Genomic DNA, 9,455 nt, shown 5'->3' with positions numbered 1-9,455 from the left:
GAGAGAGAGGCAATCAGAGGTAAAGTCCACTTCTTCGGTTTCCCATTGGAAGACACAAAGGCAACCATCAAAACTTCATGCACTTCTGCCCAACGAGAGAGAGAGAGAGAGAGAGAGAGAGAGAGAGAGAGAGAGAGAGAGAGAGAGAGAGAGAGAGAAGGAATGGAAAAGAAGGAATAAATGGGGACCTAGGAAGGTAAAGAGGAGGAAGGAAATAGACCAAATGTAAAGGGATGGTAGAGGGAAAGATAGAAAGTAAAAAGAAAGGATTAGGAGGGGGAGGAAAAGTGAAGGGGGAGTGGATGAAGGAAAGAGAAGAAAAAGAGGAGGAAATAAAGCTAATAGATGGGTTAAGAGGAAAGTTTCTTAAGGAATTTGAGTTAGAGAGGGAAGGAAGGAAAGAGGGACATGGGAAGGAGAGAGGGAAAAAAAAGTAAGGATTGGAGGAGGAAAGCGAAGGGCAGTTAGTCTTCAGTAGTCGCCCCAGTCATAGTGGTCCGCCTCTTTCCTCTTCCTCTTCCTCCGCTTGCTCCTCCTCCTTTGCCAGGTTCTTTCTCTATTCGCTTTCTTCGTTCTTTTATCCGGTGCATGGAGAGCCCGAGGGAATAAAAATGACTCCTCTTTTTCCTCCTCTTCCCTTCTTCTTCTCCTCCTCCTCCTTCAACTTCCCCACATATTTATCTTCTTGCATGGAGAAAGGGCGAGAAACAAGGCAGGCAGCAAGGAGGAAGAGGAGGAGGAAGAGGAGGAGGAGGGATAACTGAGGAAGTGTTAGCTCAGAACATAACATAACGCGAAGAGGAACAAAAAGAACAGAAGAGAAGAAAAATTAGTTTACGTATGAATGAAAAGGAGCAGGAACAGTTAACATAATTTCCAGTAGTCATGGTAAAAAAAATATATAAAATACAAAAAAAATGATTATGATAAAACAAATAAAAATAGTAATAATAACGAATACAATGAAAATGAGAAAAAAAACTTCAATTCCGTACCGAAAAAAAATAAAGTAAAATAAAAGTATGATGGAAAATAATAGAAAAAAAAACTGATGAATAATAAATAAATAAATAAAAGGATATTGTGAAAGTAACACACACACACACACACACACACACACACACACACACACACACACACACATACACACACACATAGTCCGAAGAAGGATAAATAAGAGAGAGATAGAGAAAAAAAATCAGGATAAGTGCTACATTGTCCCTCCATAAAGCAGACACCGAGATATCACCGCTCTCTCTCTCTCTCTCTCTCTCTCTCTCTCTCTCTCTCTCTCTCTCTCATTTACGCAGTCCCCAGAGTGCCTCGCGCCTTATCTAGAGAGAGAGAGAGAGAGAGAGAGAGAGAGAGAGAGAGAGAGAGAGAGAGAGTTGGGCACTAAAATGTTAAACTTTCTCTACATTTACTGAACTTAACTCTACAAAAAAAAAAGTAAAAATCACCTTACTCAAATTATGGTTCCCTGTATTTACAACTTTCTCTTCTGAAATTAATACATCAGGTTTTTTAATTAGATTATTGACTTATCTTACGCTAGTTTATGCGCGTTTTCTCATTTTATACTTATTTCCTCTTTTTCCTATGACGATAACCGAATATTCTAACAATTTTCCTCTTACTGCTCTCTCTTCCTTTCTTCTTTCTTTTTCTTTCATTATTATTGAACATTCCTCTCATCCACATTCCTCTTTCTTAATCACTTCAACATTTCTTCACTCCTGCCATTGCCTCTCCTCCTCCTCCTCCTGCTCCTCCTCCTATACGTCTTCTGCTTACATATAAGTTCACTCATTTCGTATTAATTCCTCTACCTGGCGCTACCTGTCTTTAATTATCACCCGAGGAGAGACAGCAGCCGTTATGTCAGTTCAGTTAGGAGTAAGGCAGGTCAGCATCAGAGTGAGGCTTTCTATTTATCTTCGCGTTTATTACCTTTTATATTTGCATTTTTACTTGTTTCTCTTACTTCATATCCCCTTCCTGCATCTTTTCCTCGTGTACCTTCACCTTAATTACTTTTTTTTTCGTGTTTTTACTCCTTTTTTCTCTCTTATTGCATCTCCTTTTAATGTGTTTTTTTCTAGTTCTTCTGAATCTTCTTTTTCTTTTTAATTTAGTTACTCTTCACCTCCTGCTCCTCCACTTTTTCCTTTCTCTCGTATTTTTATTCCTTTTTATCCTACTTTATCTTATGTTTATTTTCCTTGTTATTCTTCATCGTCTCTTTCTATTCTTTCGCCTCTTCTCTCTTCCTCGTTCTCCACCTTTATTTCCCTCATTTTCCTACGTCACGTCCTCCTTATTCTTCTTGTTCTGCATCTTTTCTCTTTTTATTCACAACTTTCTTCTCTTCCTTCATCTCCACCTCCTCATTATTTTCCTCCTCCTCCTCTTCCTCCTCCTCCTGCTGCTGCTGACCCCGGCTAAGTCAGCGATGCGAATCAAGGTCAGCCCGGGCTCAGCTATACAATTATTTAGTTTACGCTTCAAAACGCAAGCAAATGAAAAAAAAAAAAAAAGAAACACCGTAAACATTAAGTAACGGAAGTGTGAGATAAATTACACGAACAGTTACTGATGGGATTAATTACACACACACACACACACACACACACACACACACGCACAGACAGAGAGACACACAGACAGACAGACAGAGACAGATAGACAGACAGACAGACACACACACACACACACACATTGACCTGACCTCTGACCTTAATAACAGGGTCAAGCGATGATGTAAGGACTTTTAAATTGCTAGCAAACACGTCAAAACAAGGAAGCAAAAAGACAGACAGACAGACAGACAGACAGGAAGAGAATCAGATGATGTTTCAAGAGGCTTAGATCATTTTTTCAACATGTCAGAGAGAGAGAGAGAGAGAGAGAGAGAGAGAGAGAGAGAGAGTGCTCCCTTTGTCCTCCTTGCCCTTTGCACGCTCCGGCCTTCATGCTCGCTGAAGAAAAAGGGCGAAGAGGCAAAGATGAATAAGAAAACAGAAAAGAAAATGGATGATAGAACAAAACGAGGCAACAAAATAATACAAAAAAATGATGTTCGCATTCGTGAAGGAAAATAAAATACAATAAAAAATACCAAAAGAAATAATAACTTGTAAAAGAAAAGAAAGAAGGAGAAAAGGCAGAAAAGAGAGATGATAAGGAAAAGAAGAATTAAATAAAGGAGAGAAACCAAGGAGGAGAAGGAATGAATGAGGGAAGAGGGAGATGAATGAGGAAGGGAGGAGAGGAAGAAGGAGACGATAAAGATGAAGGGGAAGATAGTGTGACGGGAAAAAAAACTATGACAACACGAGAAGAAACTGATATCTGTTAATAACCCCGGGCAGAGAGAGAGAGAGAGAGAGAGAGAGAGAGAGAGAGAGAGAGAGAGAGAGAGAGAGAGAGAGAGAGAGAGAGAGAGAGAATATGTGAATCTGTATCTCATGGTTATATCTATTCTTTTTTATATATATATTTGATAAAAAGGAAAATATCTAAAAAAAGTAATGAATTTGATATAGTAAACGACTAATATTTCATGTATACAGAAAATATTAAATGTAAAATAATAAATCCGTTAAGTAATAAAGAAAAATCAAAAATAAAACTATAGTACTACCGTTGATTACTCTATTATCATTATCATTACCGTTATTAAGATCTTTATTAACCTCATTATTTTTATCATCATTATTCAGGTTCAGCTCCAATGTTTACCTTCGACTTTTTCCTTGTTGCCTTTTTAATTCGGTGTAATTGTGCAATAATCATAAATGAGCTGACGTGAAGGAACGCGTAGCTGACCTCACCGCTCTCTCTCTCTCTCTCTCTCTCTCTCTCTCTCTCTCTCTCTGCATAACCAACAACCACAACACAATCTCCCATTACCCTTCTTCCCTTCCCTTGCCACCACCACCACCACTACCACCATCACCACCACTACCACCATCACCACCACTACCAAAATCACCATTACCACCATCACCACCACTACCACCATCACTACCACCATCACCACCACTACCAAAATCACCACCACCACCATCCCCACCCTTCTTACCCTCCCCTTAACAACACCGTATCACCCACTAGCCTCTGTAACTCTTAAAACCATCAGTAACCAACCCCCCCCCCTCTCTCTCTCCCTCTCTCTCTCTCTCAGTGCTGACGAGGCCCCATTGAGCGTGTTGTTGGGGCGAGCAGCAACAACAACAGCAACAGCAACAGCGGCGCGCCAACAGAGGGGGCTGACCAATCACTTAATCTTCCTGCTTTACGGCCCTATTACTGAGCACAGAGGAGCGACTGTCTCTCTCTCTCTCTCTCTCTCTCTCTCTCTCTCTCTCTCTCTCTCTCTCTCTCTCTCTCTCTCTCTCAGCAACTACTACTACTACCATCCATGAGAGAGAGAGAGAGAGAGAGAGAGAGAGAGAGAGAGAGAGAGGGAGAGAGAACGACGACAACCAAACTAACCCCAACGATCACAATCAGCCATAAAAAAAATCACGGAGGACGCAACACAAATAAAAACAACAAAAAAGTTAACAAGATAATGGCGGGGAGAGATAAGGATTCAGGGCCAAAGGTGCGGGCAGGTAAGGAGAGAGAGAGAGAGAGAGAGAGAGAGAGAGAGAGAGAGAGAGAGAGAGAGAGAGAGAGAGAGAGATAAGCAGGACGGAGAGCAGAGAGATGGAGTAAGTGGGAGAGAAAGGGGAGAAAGGGAGAGATAGAGGGGAGAAGGGTAGGCAGGAAGGAAGGTGTATAGTGATAGATAAGATAAAGGAGAGCAAGGGAAGAGGAATGATAAGTGATGGAGGTAGGGAGGAAAAAGGAAGGAGGTGGGCGATAGAGGAGGATAGTAGTAATAGTAGTAGTAGTGGTAGTAGTAGTAGTAGTAGTAGTAGTAGTAGTAGAAGGAGGATGAGAAAAGCGGGTGAGGGTAAAAGAGGTGAGTGGATATGCGAAAGGTCAAGGATAGAAGGACAAGAAGAGGACAGGGAGAGGGAAGTAGAGTAGAGGAACGGGGAGGACAGGGAAGAGAAGAAAGGAAGAAAAAGGAAGAAAAAATGAGAGCAGAGAGAGAGAGAGAGAGAGAGAGAGAGAGAGAGAGAGAGAGAGAGAGTAGAACAAGAAAAACAAAAACTGAAGGAGGGAAATGACAGAAGCACAAAAATGGAGATGAAAAGAGCAGGAGAGGAAGGAGGAGAGAGAGAAGACAACTGAAGATGGAAGAGTAATAAAGAGTAGATAGAGGAAGTAAGGAAGAGAGTAAAAGGGAGAGTGGGAAGAGGAGAAAGGGTAGTAAAGGAAGGAAGGAAGGGGAAGTAAAGGGATGTAAGAGAGAGAGGAAGTAAGGAAACGATCAAGGGAAGAGAGGGGAAAGGGGAGAGGAAGGGGGGGAAGGGTAGTGAAGGCAAATGTTAAAAGACCAAAGACATGAATTAAGGTTAGAAATAAGGGGAGTAACAAAGGGCAGGGAGAGGAAGTGAAGGGGAGTAAACTGAGCAAGAAAAAGGAATAAAGGAAAATAAAGGGAGGGAGTAAAGAGAGCAAGTAAAGGGAAGAAGAAGGGGGGGGAGGATGGGGGAAGGCTGGTGGAGGCATATGTTGAGAGAGGTCAGAGGGCAGAAGGAGGCATGTGCTGAGTAAGGGTTCAAGGATCAGCTGTTTGGAAATTTTGCTGACCAACGCGTAAGTGGACACGACGCCTCTTGAATTTTTTTTATTATTATTATTTTTATGTTTGTTTATAACGCTGAGTCTGTGTGTGTGTGTGTGTGTGTGTGTGTGTGTGTGTGTAGCGACGAGGGATGAAGAGCTTAAAAAATGTTTAAAAACTATGATGATGATGATAAGTTAGGCGAGGACAGGAGACGAGTAACATGATGATGGTGAGGAACAGGAGGAGGAGGAGAGAAAGAAAGAGCACCCTAACAAATAGCAACATACTCATATCAAGAACGTGAAAAGTCTGTTGTAAAAAAAAAGAGAAGAATTTTATTACTACACAACCTCACAATATTACAAATGGCACACACACACACACACACACACACACACACACACACACAAAGCTTCGTAATATTACATTCTCACATACGAACTTCCTCTACACACACACACACACACACACACACACACACACACACACACAATGAAGGGCAAACTGAGTCATAAAAGAGAAACCTTGGCAGTGTATAAGTATTACATTCCAACTAAGTTCATTTGGTGCTCGGGAAAAGAGATTATATATAATTCTCTCTCTCTCTCTCTCTCTCTCTCTCTCTCTCTCTCTCTCTCTGGGAAGGCTTTTATAACTTCTACAATAGCCTCGCCACCTACTCCCAAGGAAAGAAAATTGCTCCTTCATATATATAGAATCCCTACGTCCCTTTTCTCTCTATTATTGCATCGTAAACCAAAGATCAGAGAGTTTCCTGACGTTTTTAACTCTCTCTCTCTCTCTCTCTCTCTCTCTCTCTCTCTCTCTCTCTCTCTCTCTCGGGGCTTTGTTTTGCCTGCCTGTCAGTCAATGGAAGGCGTCGATAGTAATGGTGTTTGTCGCATATTTAAGTACGTTTTCTTTTCTTTTTTTCTCGTCGCCACGCGTGTACGTTCAAGTGTCGTGTCGTGAACGAGTATCATGGTTCGTGTGGCGGACTCGTTTGGCATGACGGAGTTACGTGCTAAATTACTCTAATGAAGGGGAGAGAAAAAGGTGAGTGGACGTGAATGATAATTAATAATACCTTCAATGCGTCCTTTGTTATGCAGTCTTTTTTTCGTGCGGTGTTGTTTAGTACTTCAGAAACTTTTATATTTACCGCTGCAGAGAAGGGAATATGTGCGTCGCCGGGTGTGTGTGTAATGCTTAAGAATGTATCCTCAATGCGTCCTCGTACTTGTCGTTCTCTGGTATTGTGAATGATTAGCTCTGTCAAACTCTCTTAGCAGTCAATAGTGTGTGTGTGTGTGTGTGTGTGTGTGTCCTATAGTACAACACAGCTCAGCATTGAACTACACTGAGCCAATACAAAGGAGCTGCTTGGCTTTCAATTCAGTAACCTAAATAATGACAATTGAATTTAAACATGCAGATATCCATATAGATTAATATAGGTTAGATTAGTATAATAAATAAAAACTAGATGATCACATATTGCTATCAACGGCCTCGTGGCGCAACGGATAACGCGTCTGACTACGGATCAGAAGATTCCAGGTTCGAATCCTGGCGAGGTCGAATCTTTTTAACCATGATTTTTGTAATTACCTGGCACGGGTCACGATGATTTTATACTTCTTTGGTTGATATAGTGCACACAACTACATCAACCCTACATAGGATACTGGCATCATTATTATTATTATTATTATTATTATTATTATTATTATTATTATTATTATTATTATTATTATTATTATTGGGGGAGGGTTAGGTAGGGATGAAGGGTAGTAGCAGTGTGGCTTCAATTTCTAGTACTTTACGAGAGCAAGCATCGCGTACTTTGTCAATGAACTCGCTTTTTTTTCGGCCGCGTATCAGGCTGGGCGGCGACACAGCACTAGGAGACAACGAAAACTAACTGCCAACACCGGTAAGAGACGGCAACACAAGGAAGAGAATGGAGGGGGAGGCTGGGGGGAGGAGGATGTGCTAAAACCTGATACAACGTGTGTGTGTGTGTGTGTGTGTGTGTGTGTGTGAGGATATTCTCAACGTCGTTTCTCTAAGTATCCCCCACATTTTTTACACTATAAATACGATACCTGCAATTTTTGTATTATTCACTTTTCTTTATATCGTATTTTTTTTAAACCGTCTAATGAGGTGCAATTATGTGCTACAGGTAAAAAAAAATGTTGTCACCTGTTTTCAGCTCCATTGATTGTCTATTTTTTCTCTATTCTCATTTTTTAAAATCTTCCTCTATTTTAAATTCGCCATGGTCCTCTTCCCCACTTTCATTTACAATTCTATCTTTTAATTAACCCATTTTTCCATCTACCGTTCCTCCAATTCCCGCTATTTCTTCCTCTCCGCTGTCACCCTTTCCTCCTGTTCACCATCTCTCCCTCCCTCCTATCTATTCCTTATCGACCACTTCTATTTCATCCTTTTCCTTCTGCCACCTTAGCCCACCTCTTCCACCACGACCACTCCCCCTCCCCCTCCTCCTCCTCCTCTTCCTTTATCTCCTCCCATACGTGTCTACATTCAACATTCTTCCCTCTATTCCTACCACCTGCCCTTCCCATACCTACCACTTACCCCTTCCCCTCCCCTTCCCCCTTCCCGCTACCCATCCTCGAGAAAAGGCATGAATCTTATCTTGTTTACAACTTAATCCTCAACTGTAAAATCAATTCTGTTTACCTTCCCCTCCTCCTCCCCTCCCTCCTCCTCTCTCTTTCTCCTTCGTCTCCCCTTTAAGTGCAATCCCCCTCCCCATTAACCTCTCCCCTCCTAAGGATTTGACCCCTCCTATTCCTCTCTCTCTCTCTCTCTCTCTCTCTCTCTCTCTCTCTCTCTCTCTCTCTCTCTCTCTCTTCTACGAGGGAGAGGTAGAAAATAACTGTCGATGGTGAAACGGTATGTGTGTGTGTGTGTGTGTGTGTGTGTGTGTCCATCCTTATCTGATATTACGGTCAAGTTCGCCCTTTATTTGTAGGATGTTCTAAGAGGGGAGGAAGGGGAGAAGGATGAGGACGGAGAAGAGGGTAGATGTTTGGGGGATAGGGAGGAGGTAGAAGAAGAGGGAGAGGAAGATGAATAGGCTTTAAAAATGGCTACTGCGACATACTTCTCTCTCTCTCTCTCTCTCTCTCTCTCTCTCTCTCTCTCTCTCTCTCTCTCTCTCGTCCCTACCCTGTCATTTCGTCACAACTAAATAATGACTTAATTCATATTTTCCTCTTCTCCCTTCCACTTTATTCCCCATTTACTCTCTTTCCCATCGATTCCATTTCTCCCGAACCTCCTCAGCAATCGACTCTCGTCACATGAGTCAGTCACCAGTCATGGATTATCGAAAACCTTACCAAATCACTTGAAATGGATGATAACAAAAGAAACCAGCAATGAATATAAAAACAATGAATAAAACTGCAAGAACAATACTTCAGAGTGAATAAATGGAATGAATCGTCAAGGGGTTAATCACTCAAAATCATTGGTAGTTAGATATTAAATAGTACCTACTTTACAAGGAAGGAAACCGATAGCAAATGAATGTCTTACACAGTGGTATTGGTTAGTTTCTGAGAATTGCTGTGAAATGAGACTACACCACGGTTCGTAACTTGGGTTCATGACGATATTAACGCAGTAAAAGAGACAAAACATAAAATATAGAGAGAATAAACTACACCAAGCCGGTATTCGAACCACACACTCGGCGGCTTCACCTAAGATGCTTCACTACCCGAGC

General features: G+C 41.6%; 1 non-coding gene across 1 annotated transcript; it reads left to right on the top strand.

The window, feature by feature from the left end:
- The first annotated feature begins 7,194 nt into the window (after window positions 1-7,194).
- Window positions 7,195-7,267, top strand: Trnar-acg (transfer RNA arginine (anticodon ACG)). Its single transcript has one exon. It is a non-coding gene; the product is annotated as a tRNA-Arg (tRNA).
- The last annotated feature ends 2,188 nt before the right edge of the window (window positions 7,268-9,455 follow it).

Source organism: Eriocheir sinensis, chromosome 37, assembly GCF_024679095.1.
Source record: "Eriocheir sinensis breed Jianghai 21 chromosome 37, ASM2467909v1, whole genome shotgun sequence".
In the NCBI taxonomy this organism is placed as follows: domain Eukaryota; kingdom Metazoa; phylum Arthropoda; class Malacostraca; order Decapoda; family Varunidae; genus Eriocheir; species Eriocheir sinensis.
The sequence above is the reverse complement of the archived record's forward strand: the minus strand, read 5'-3'. Positions and strand labels throughout refer to the sequence as shown.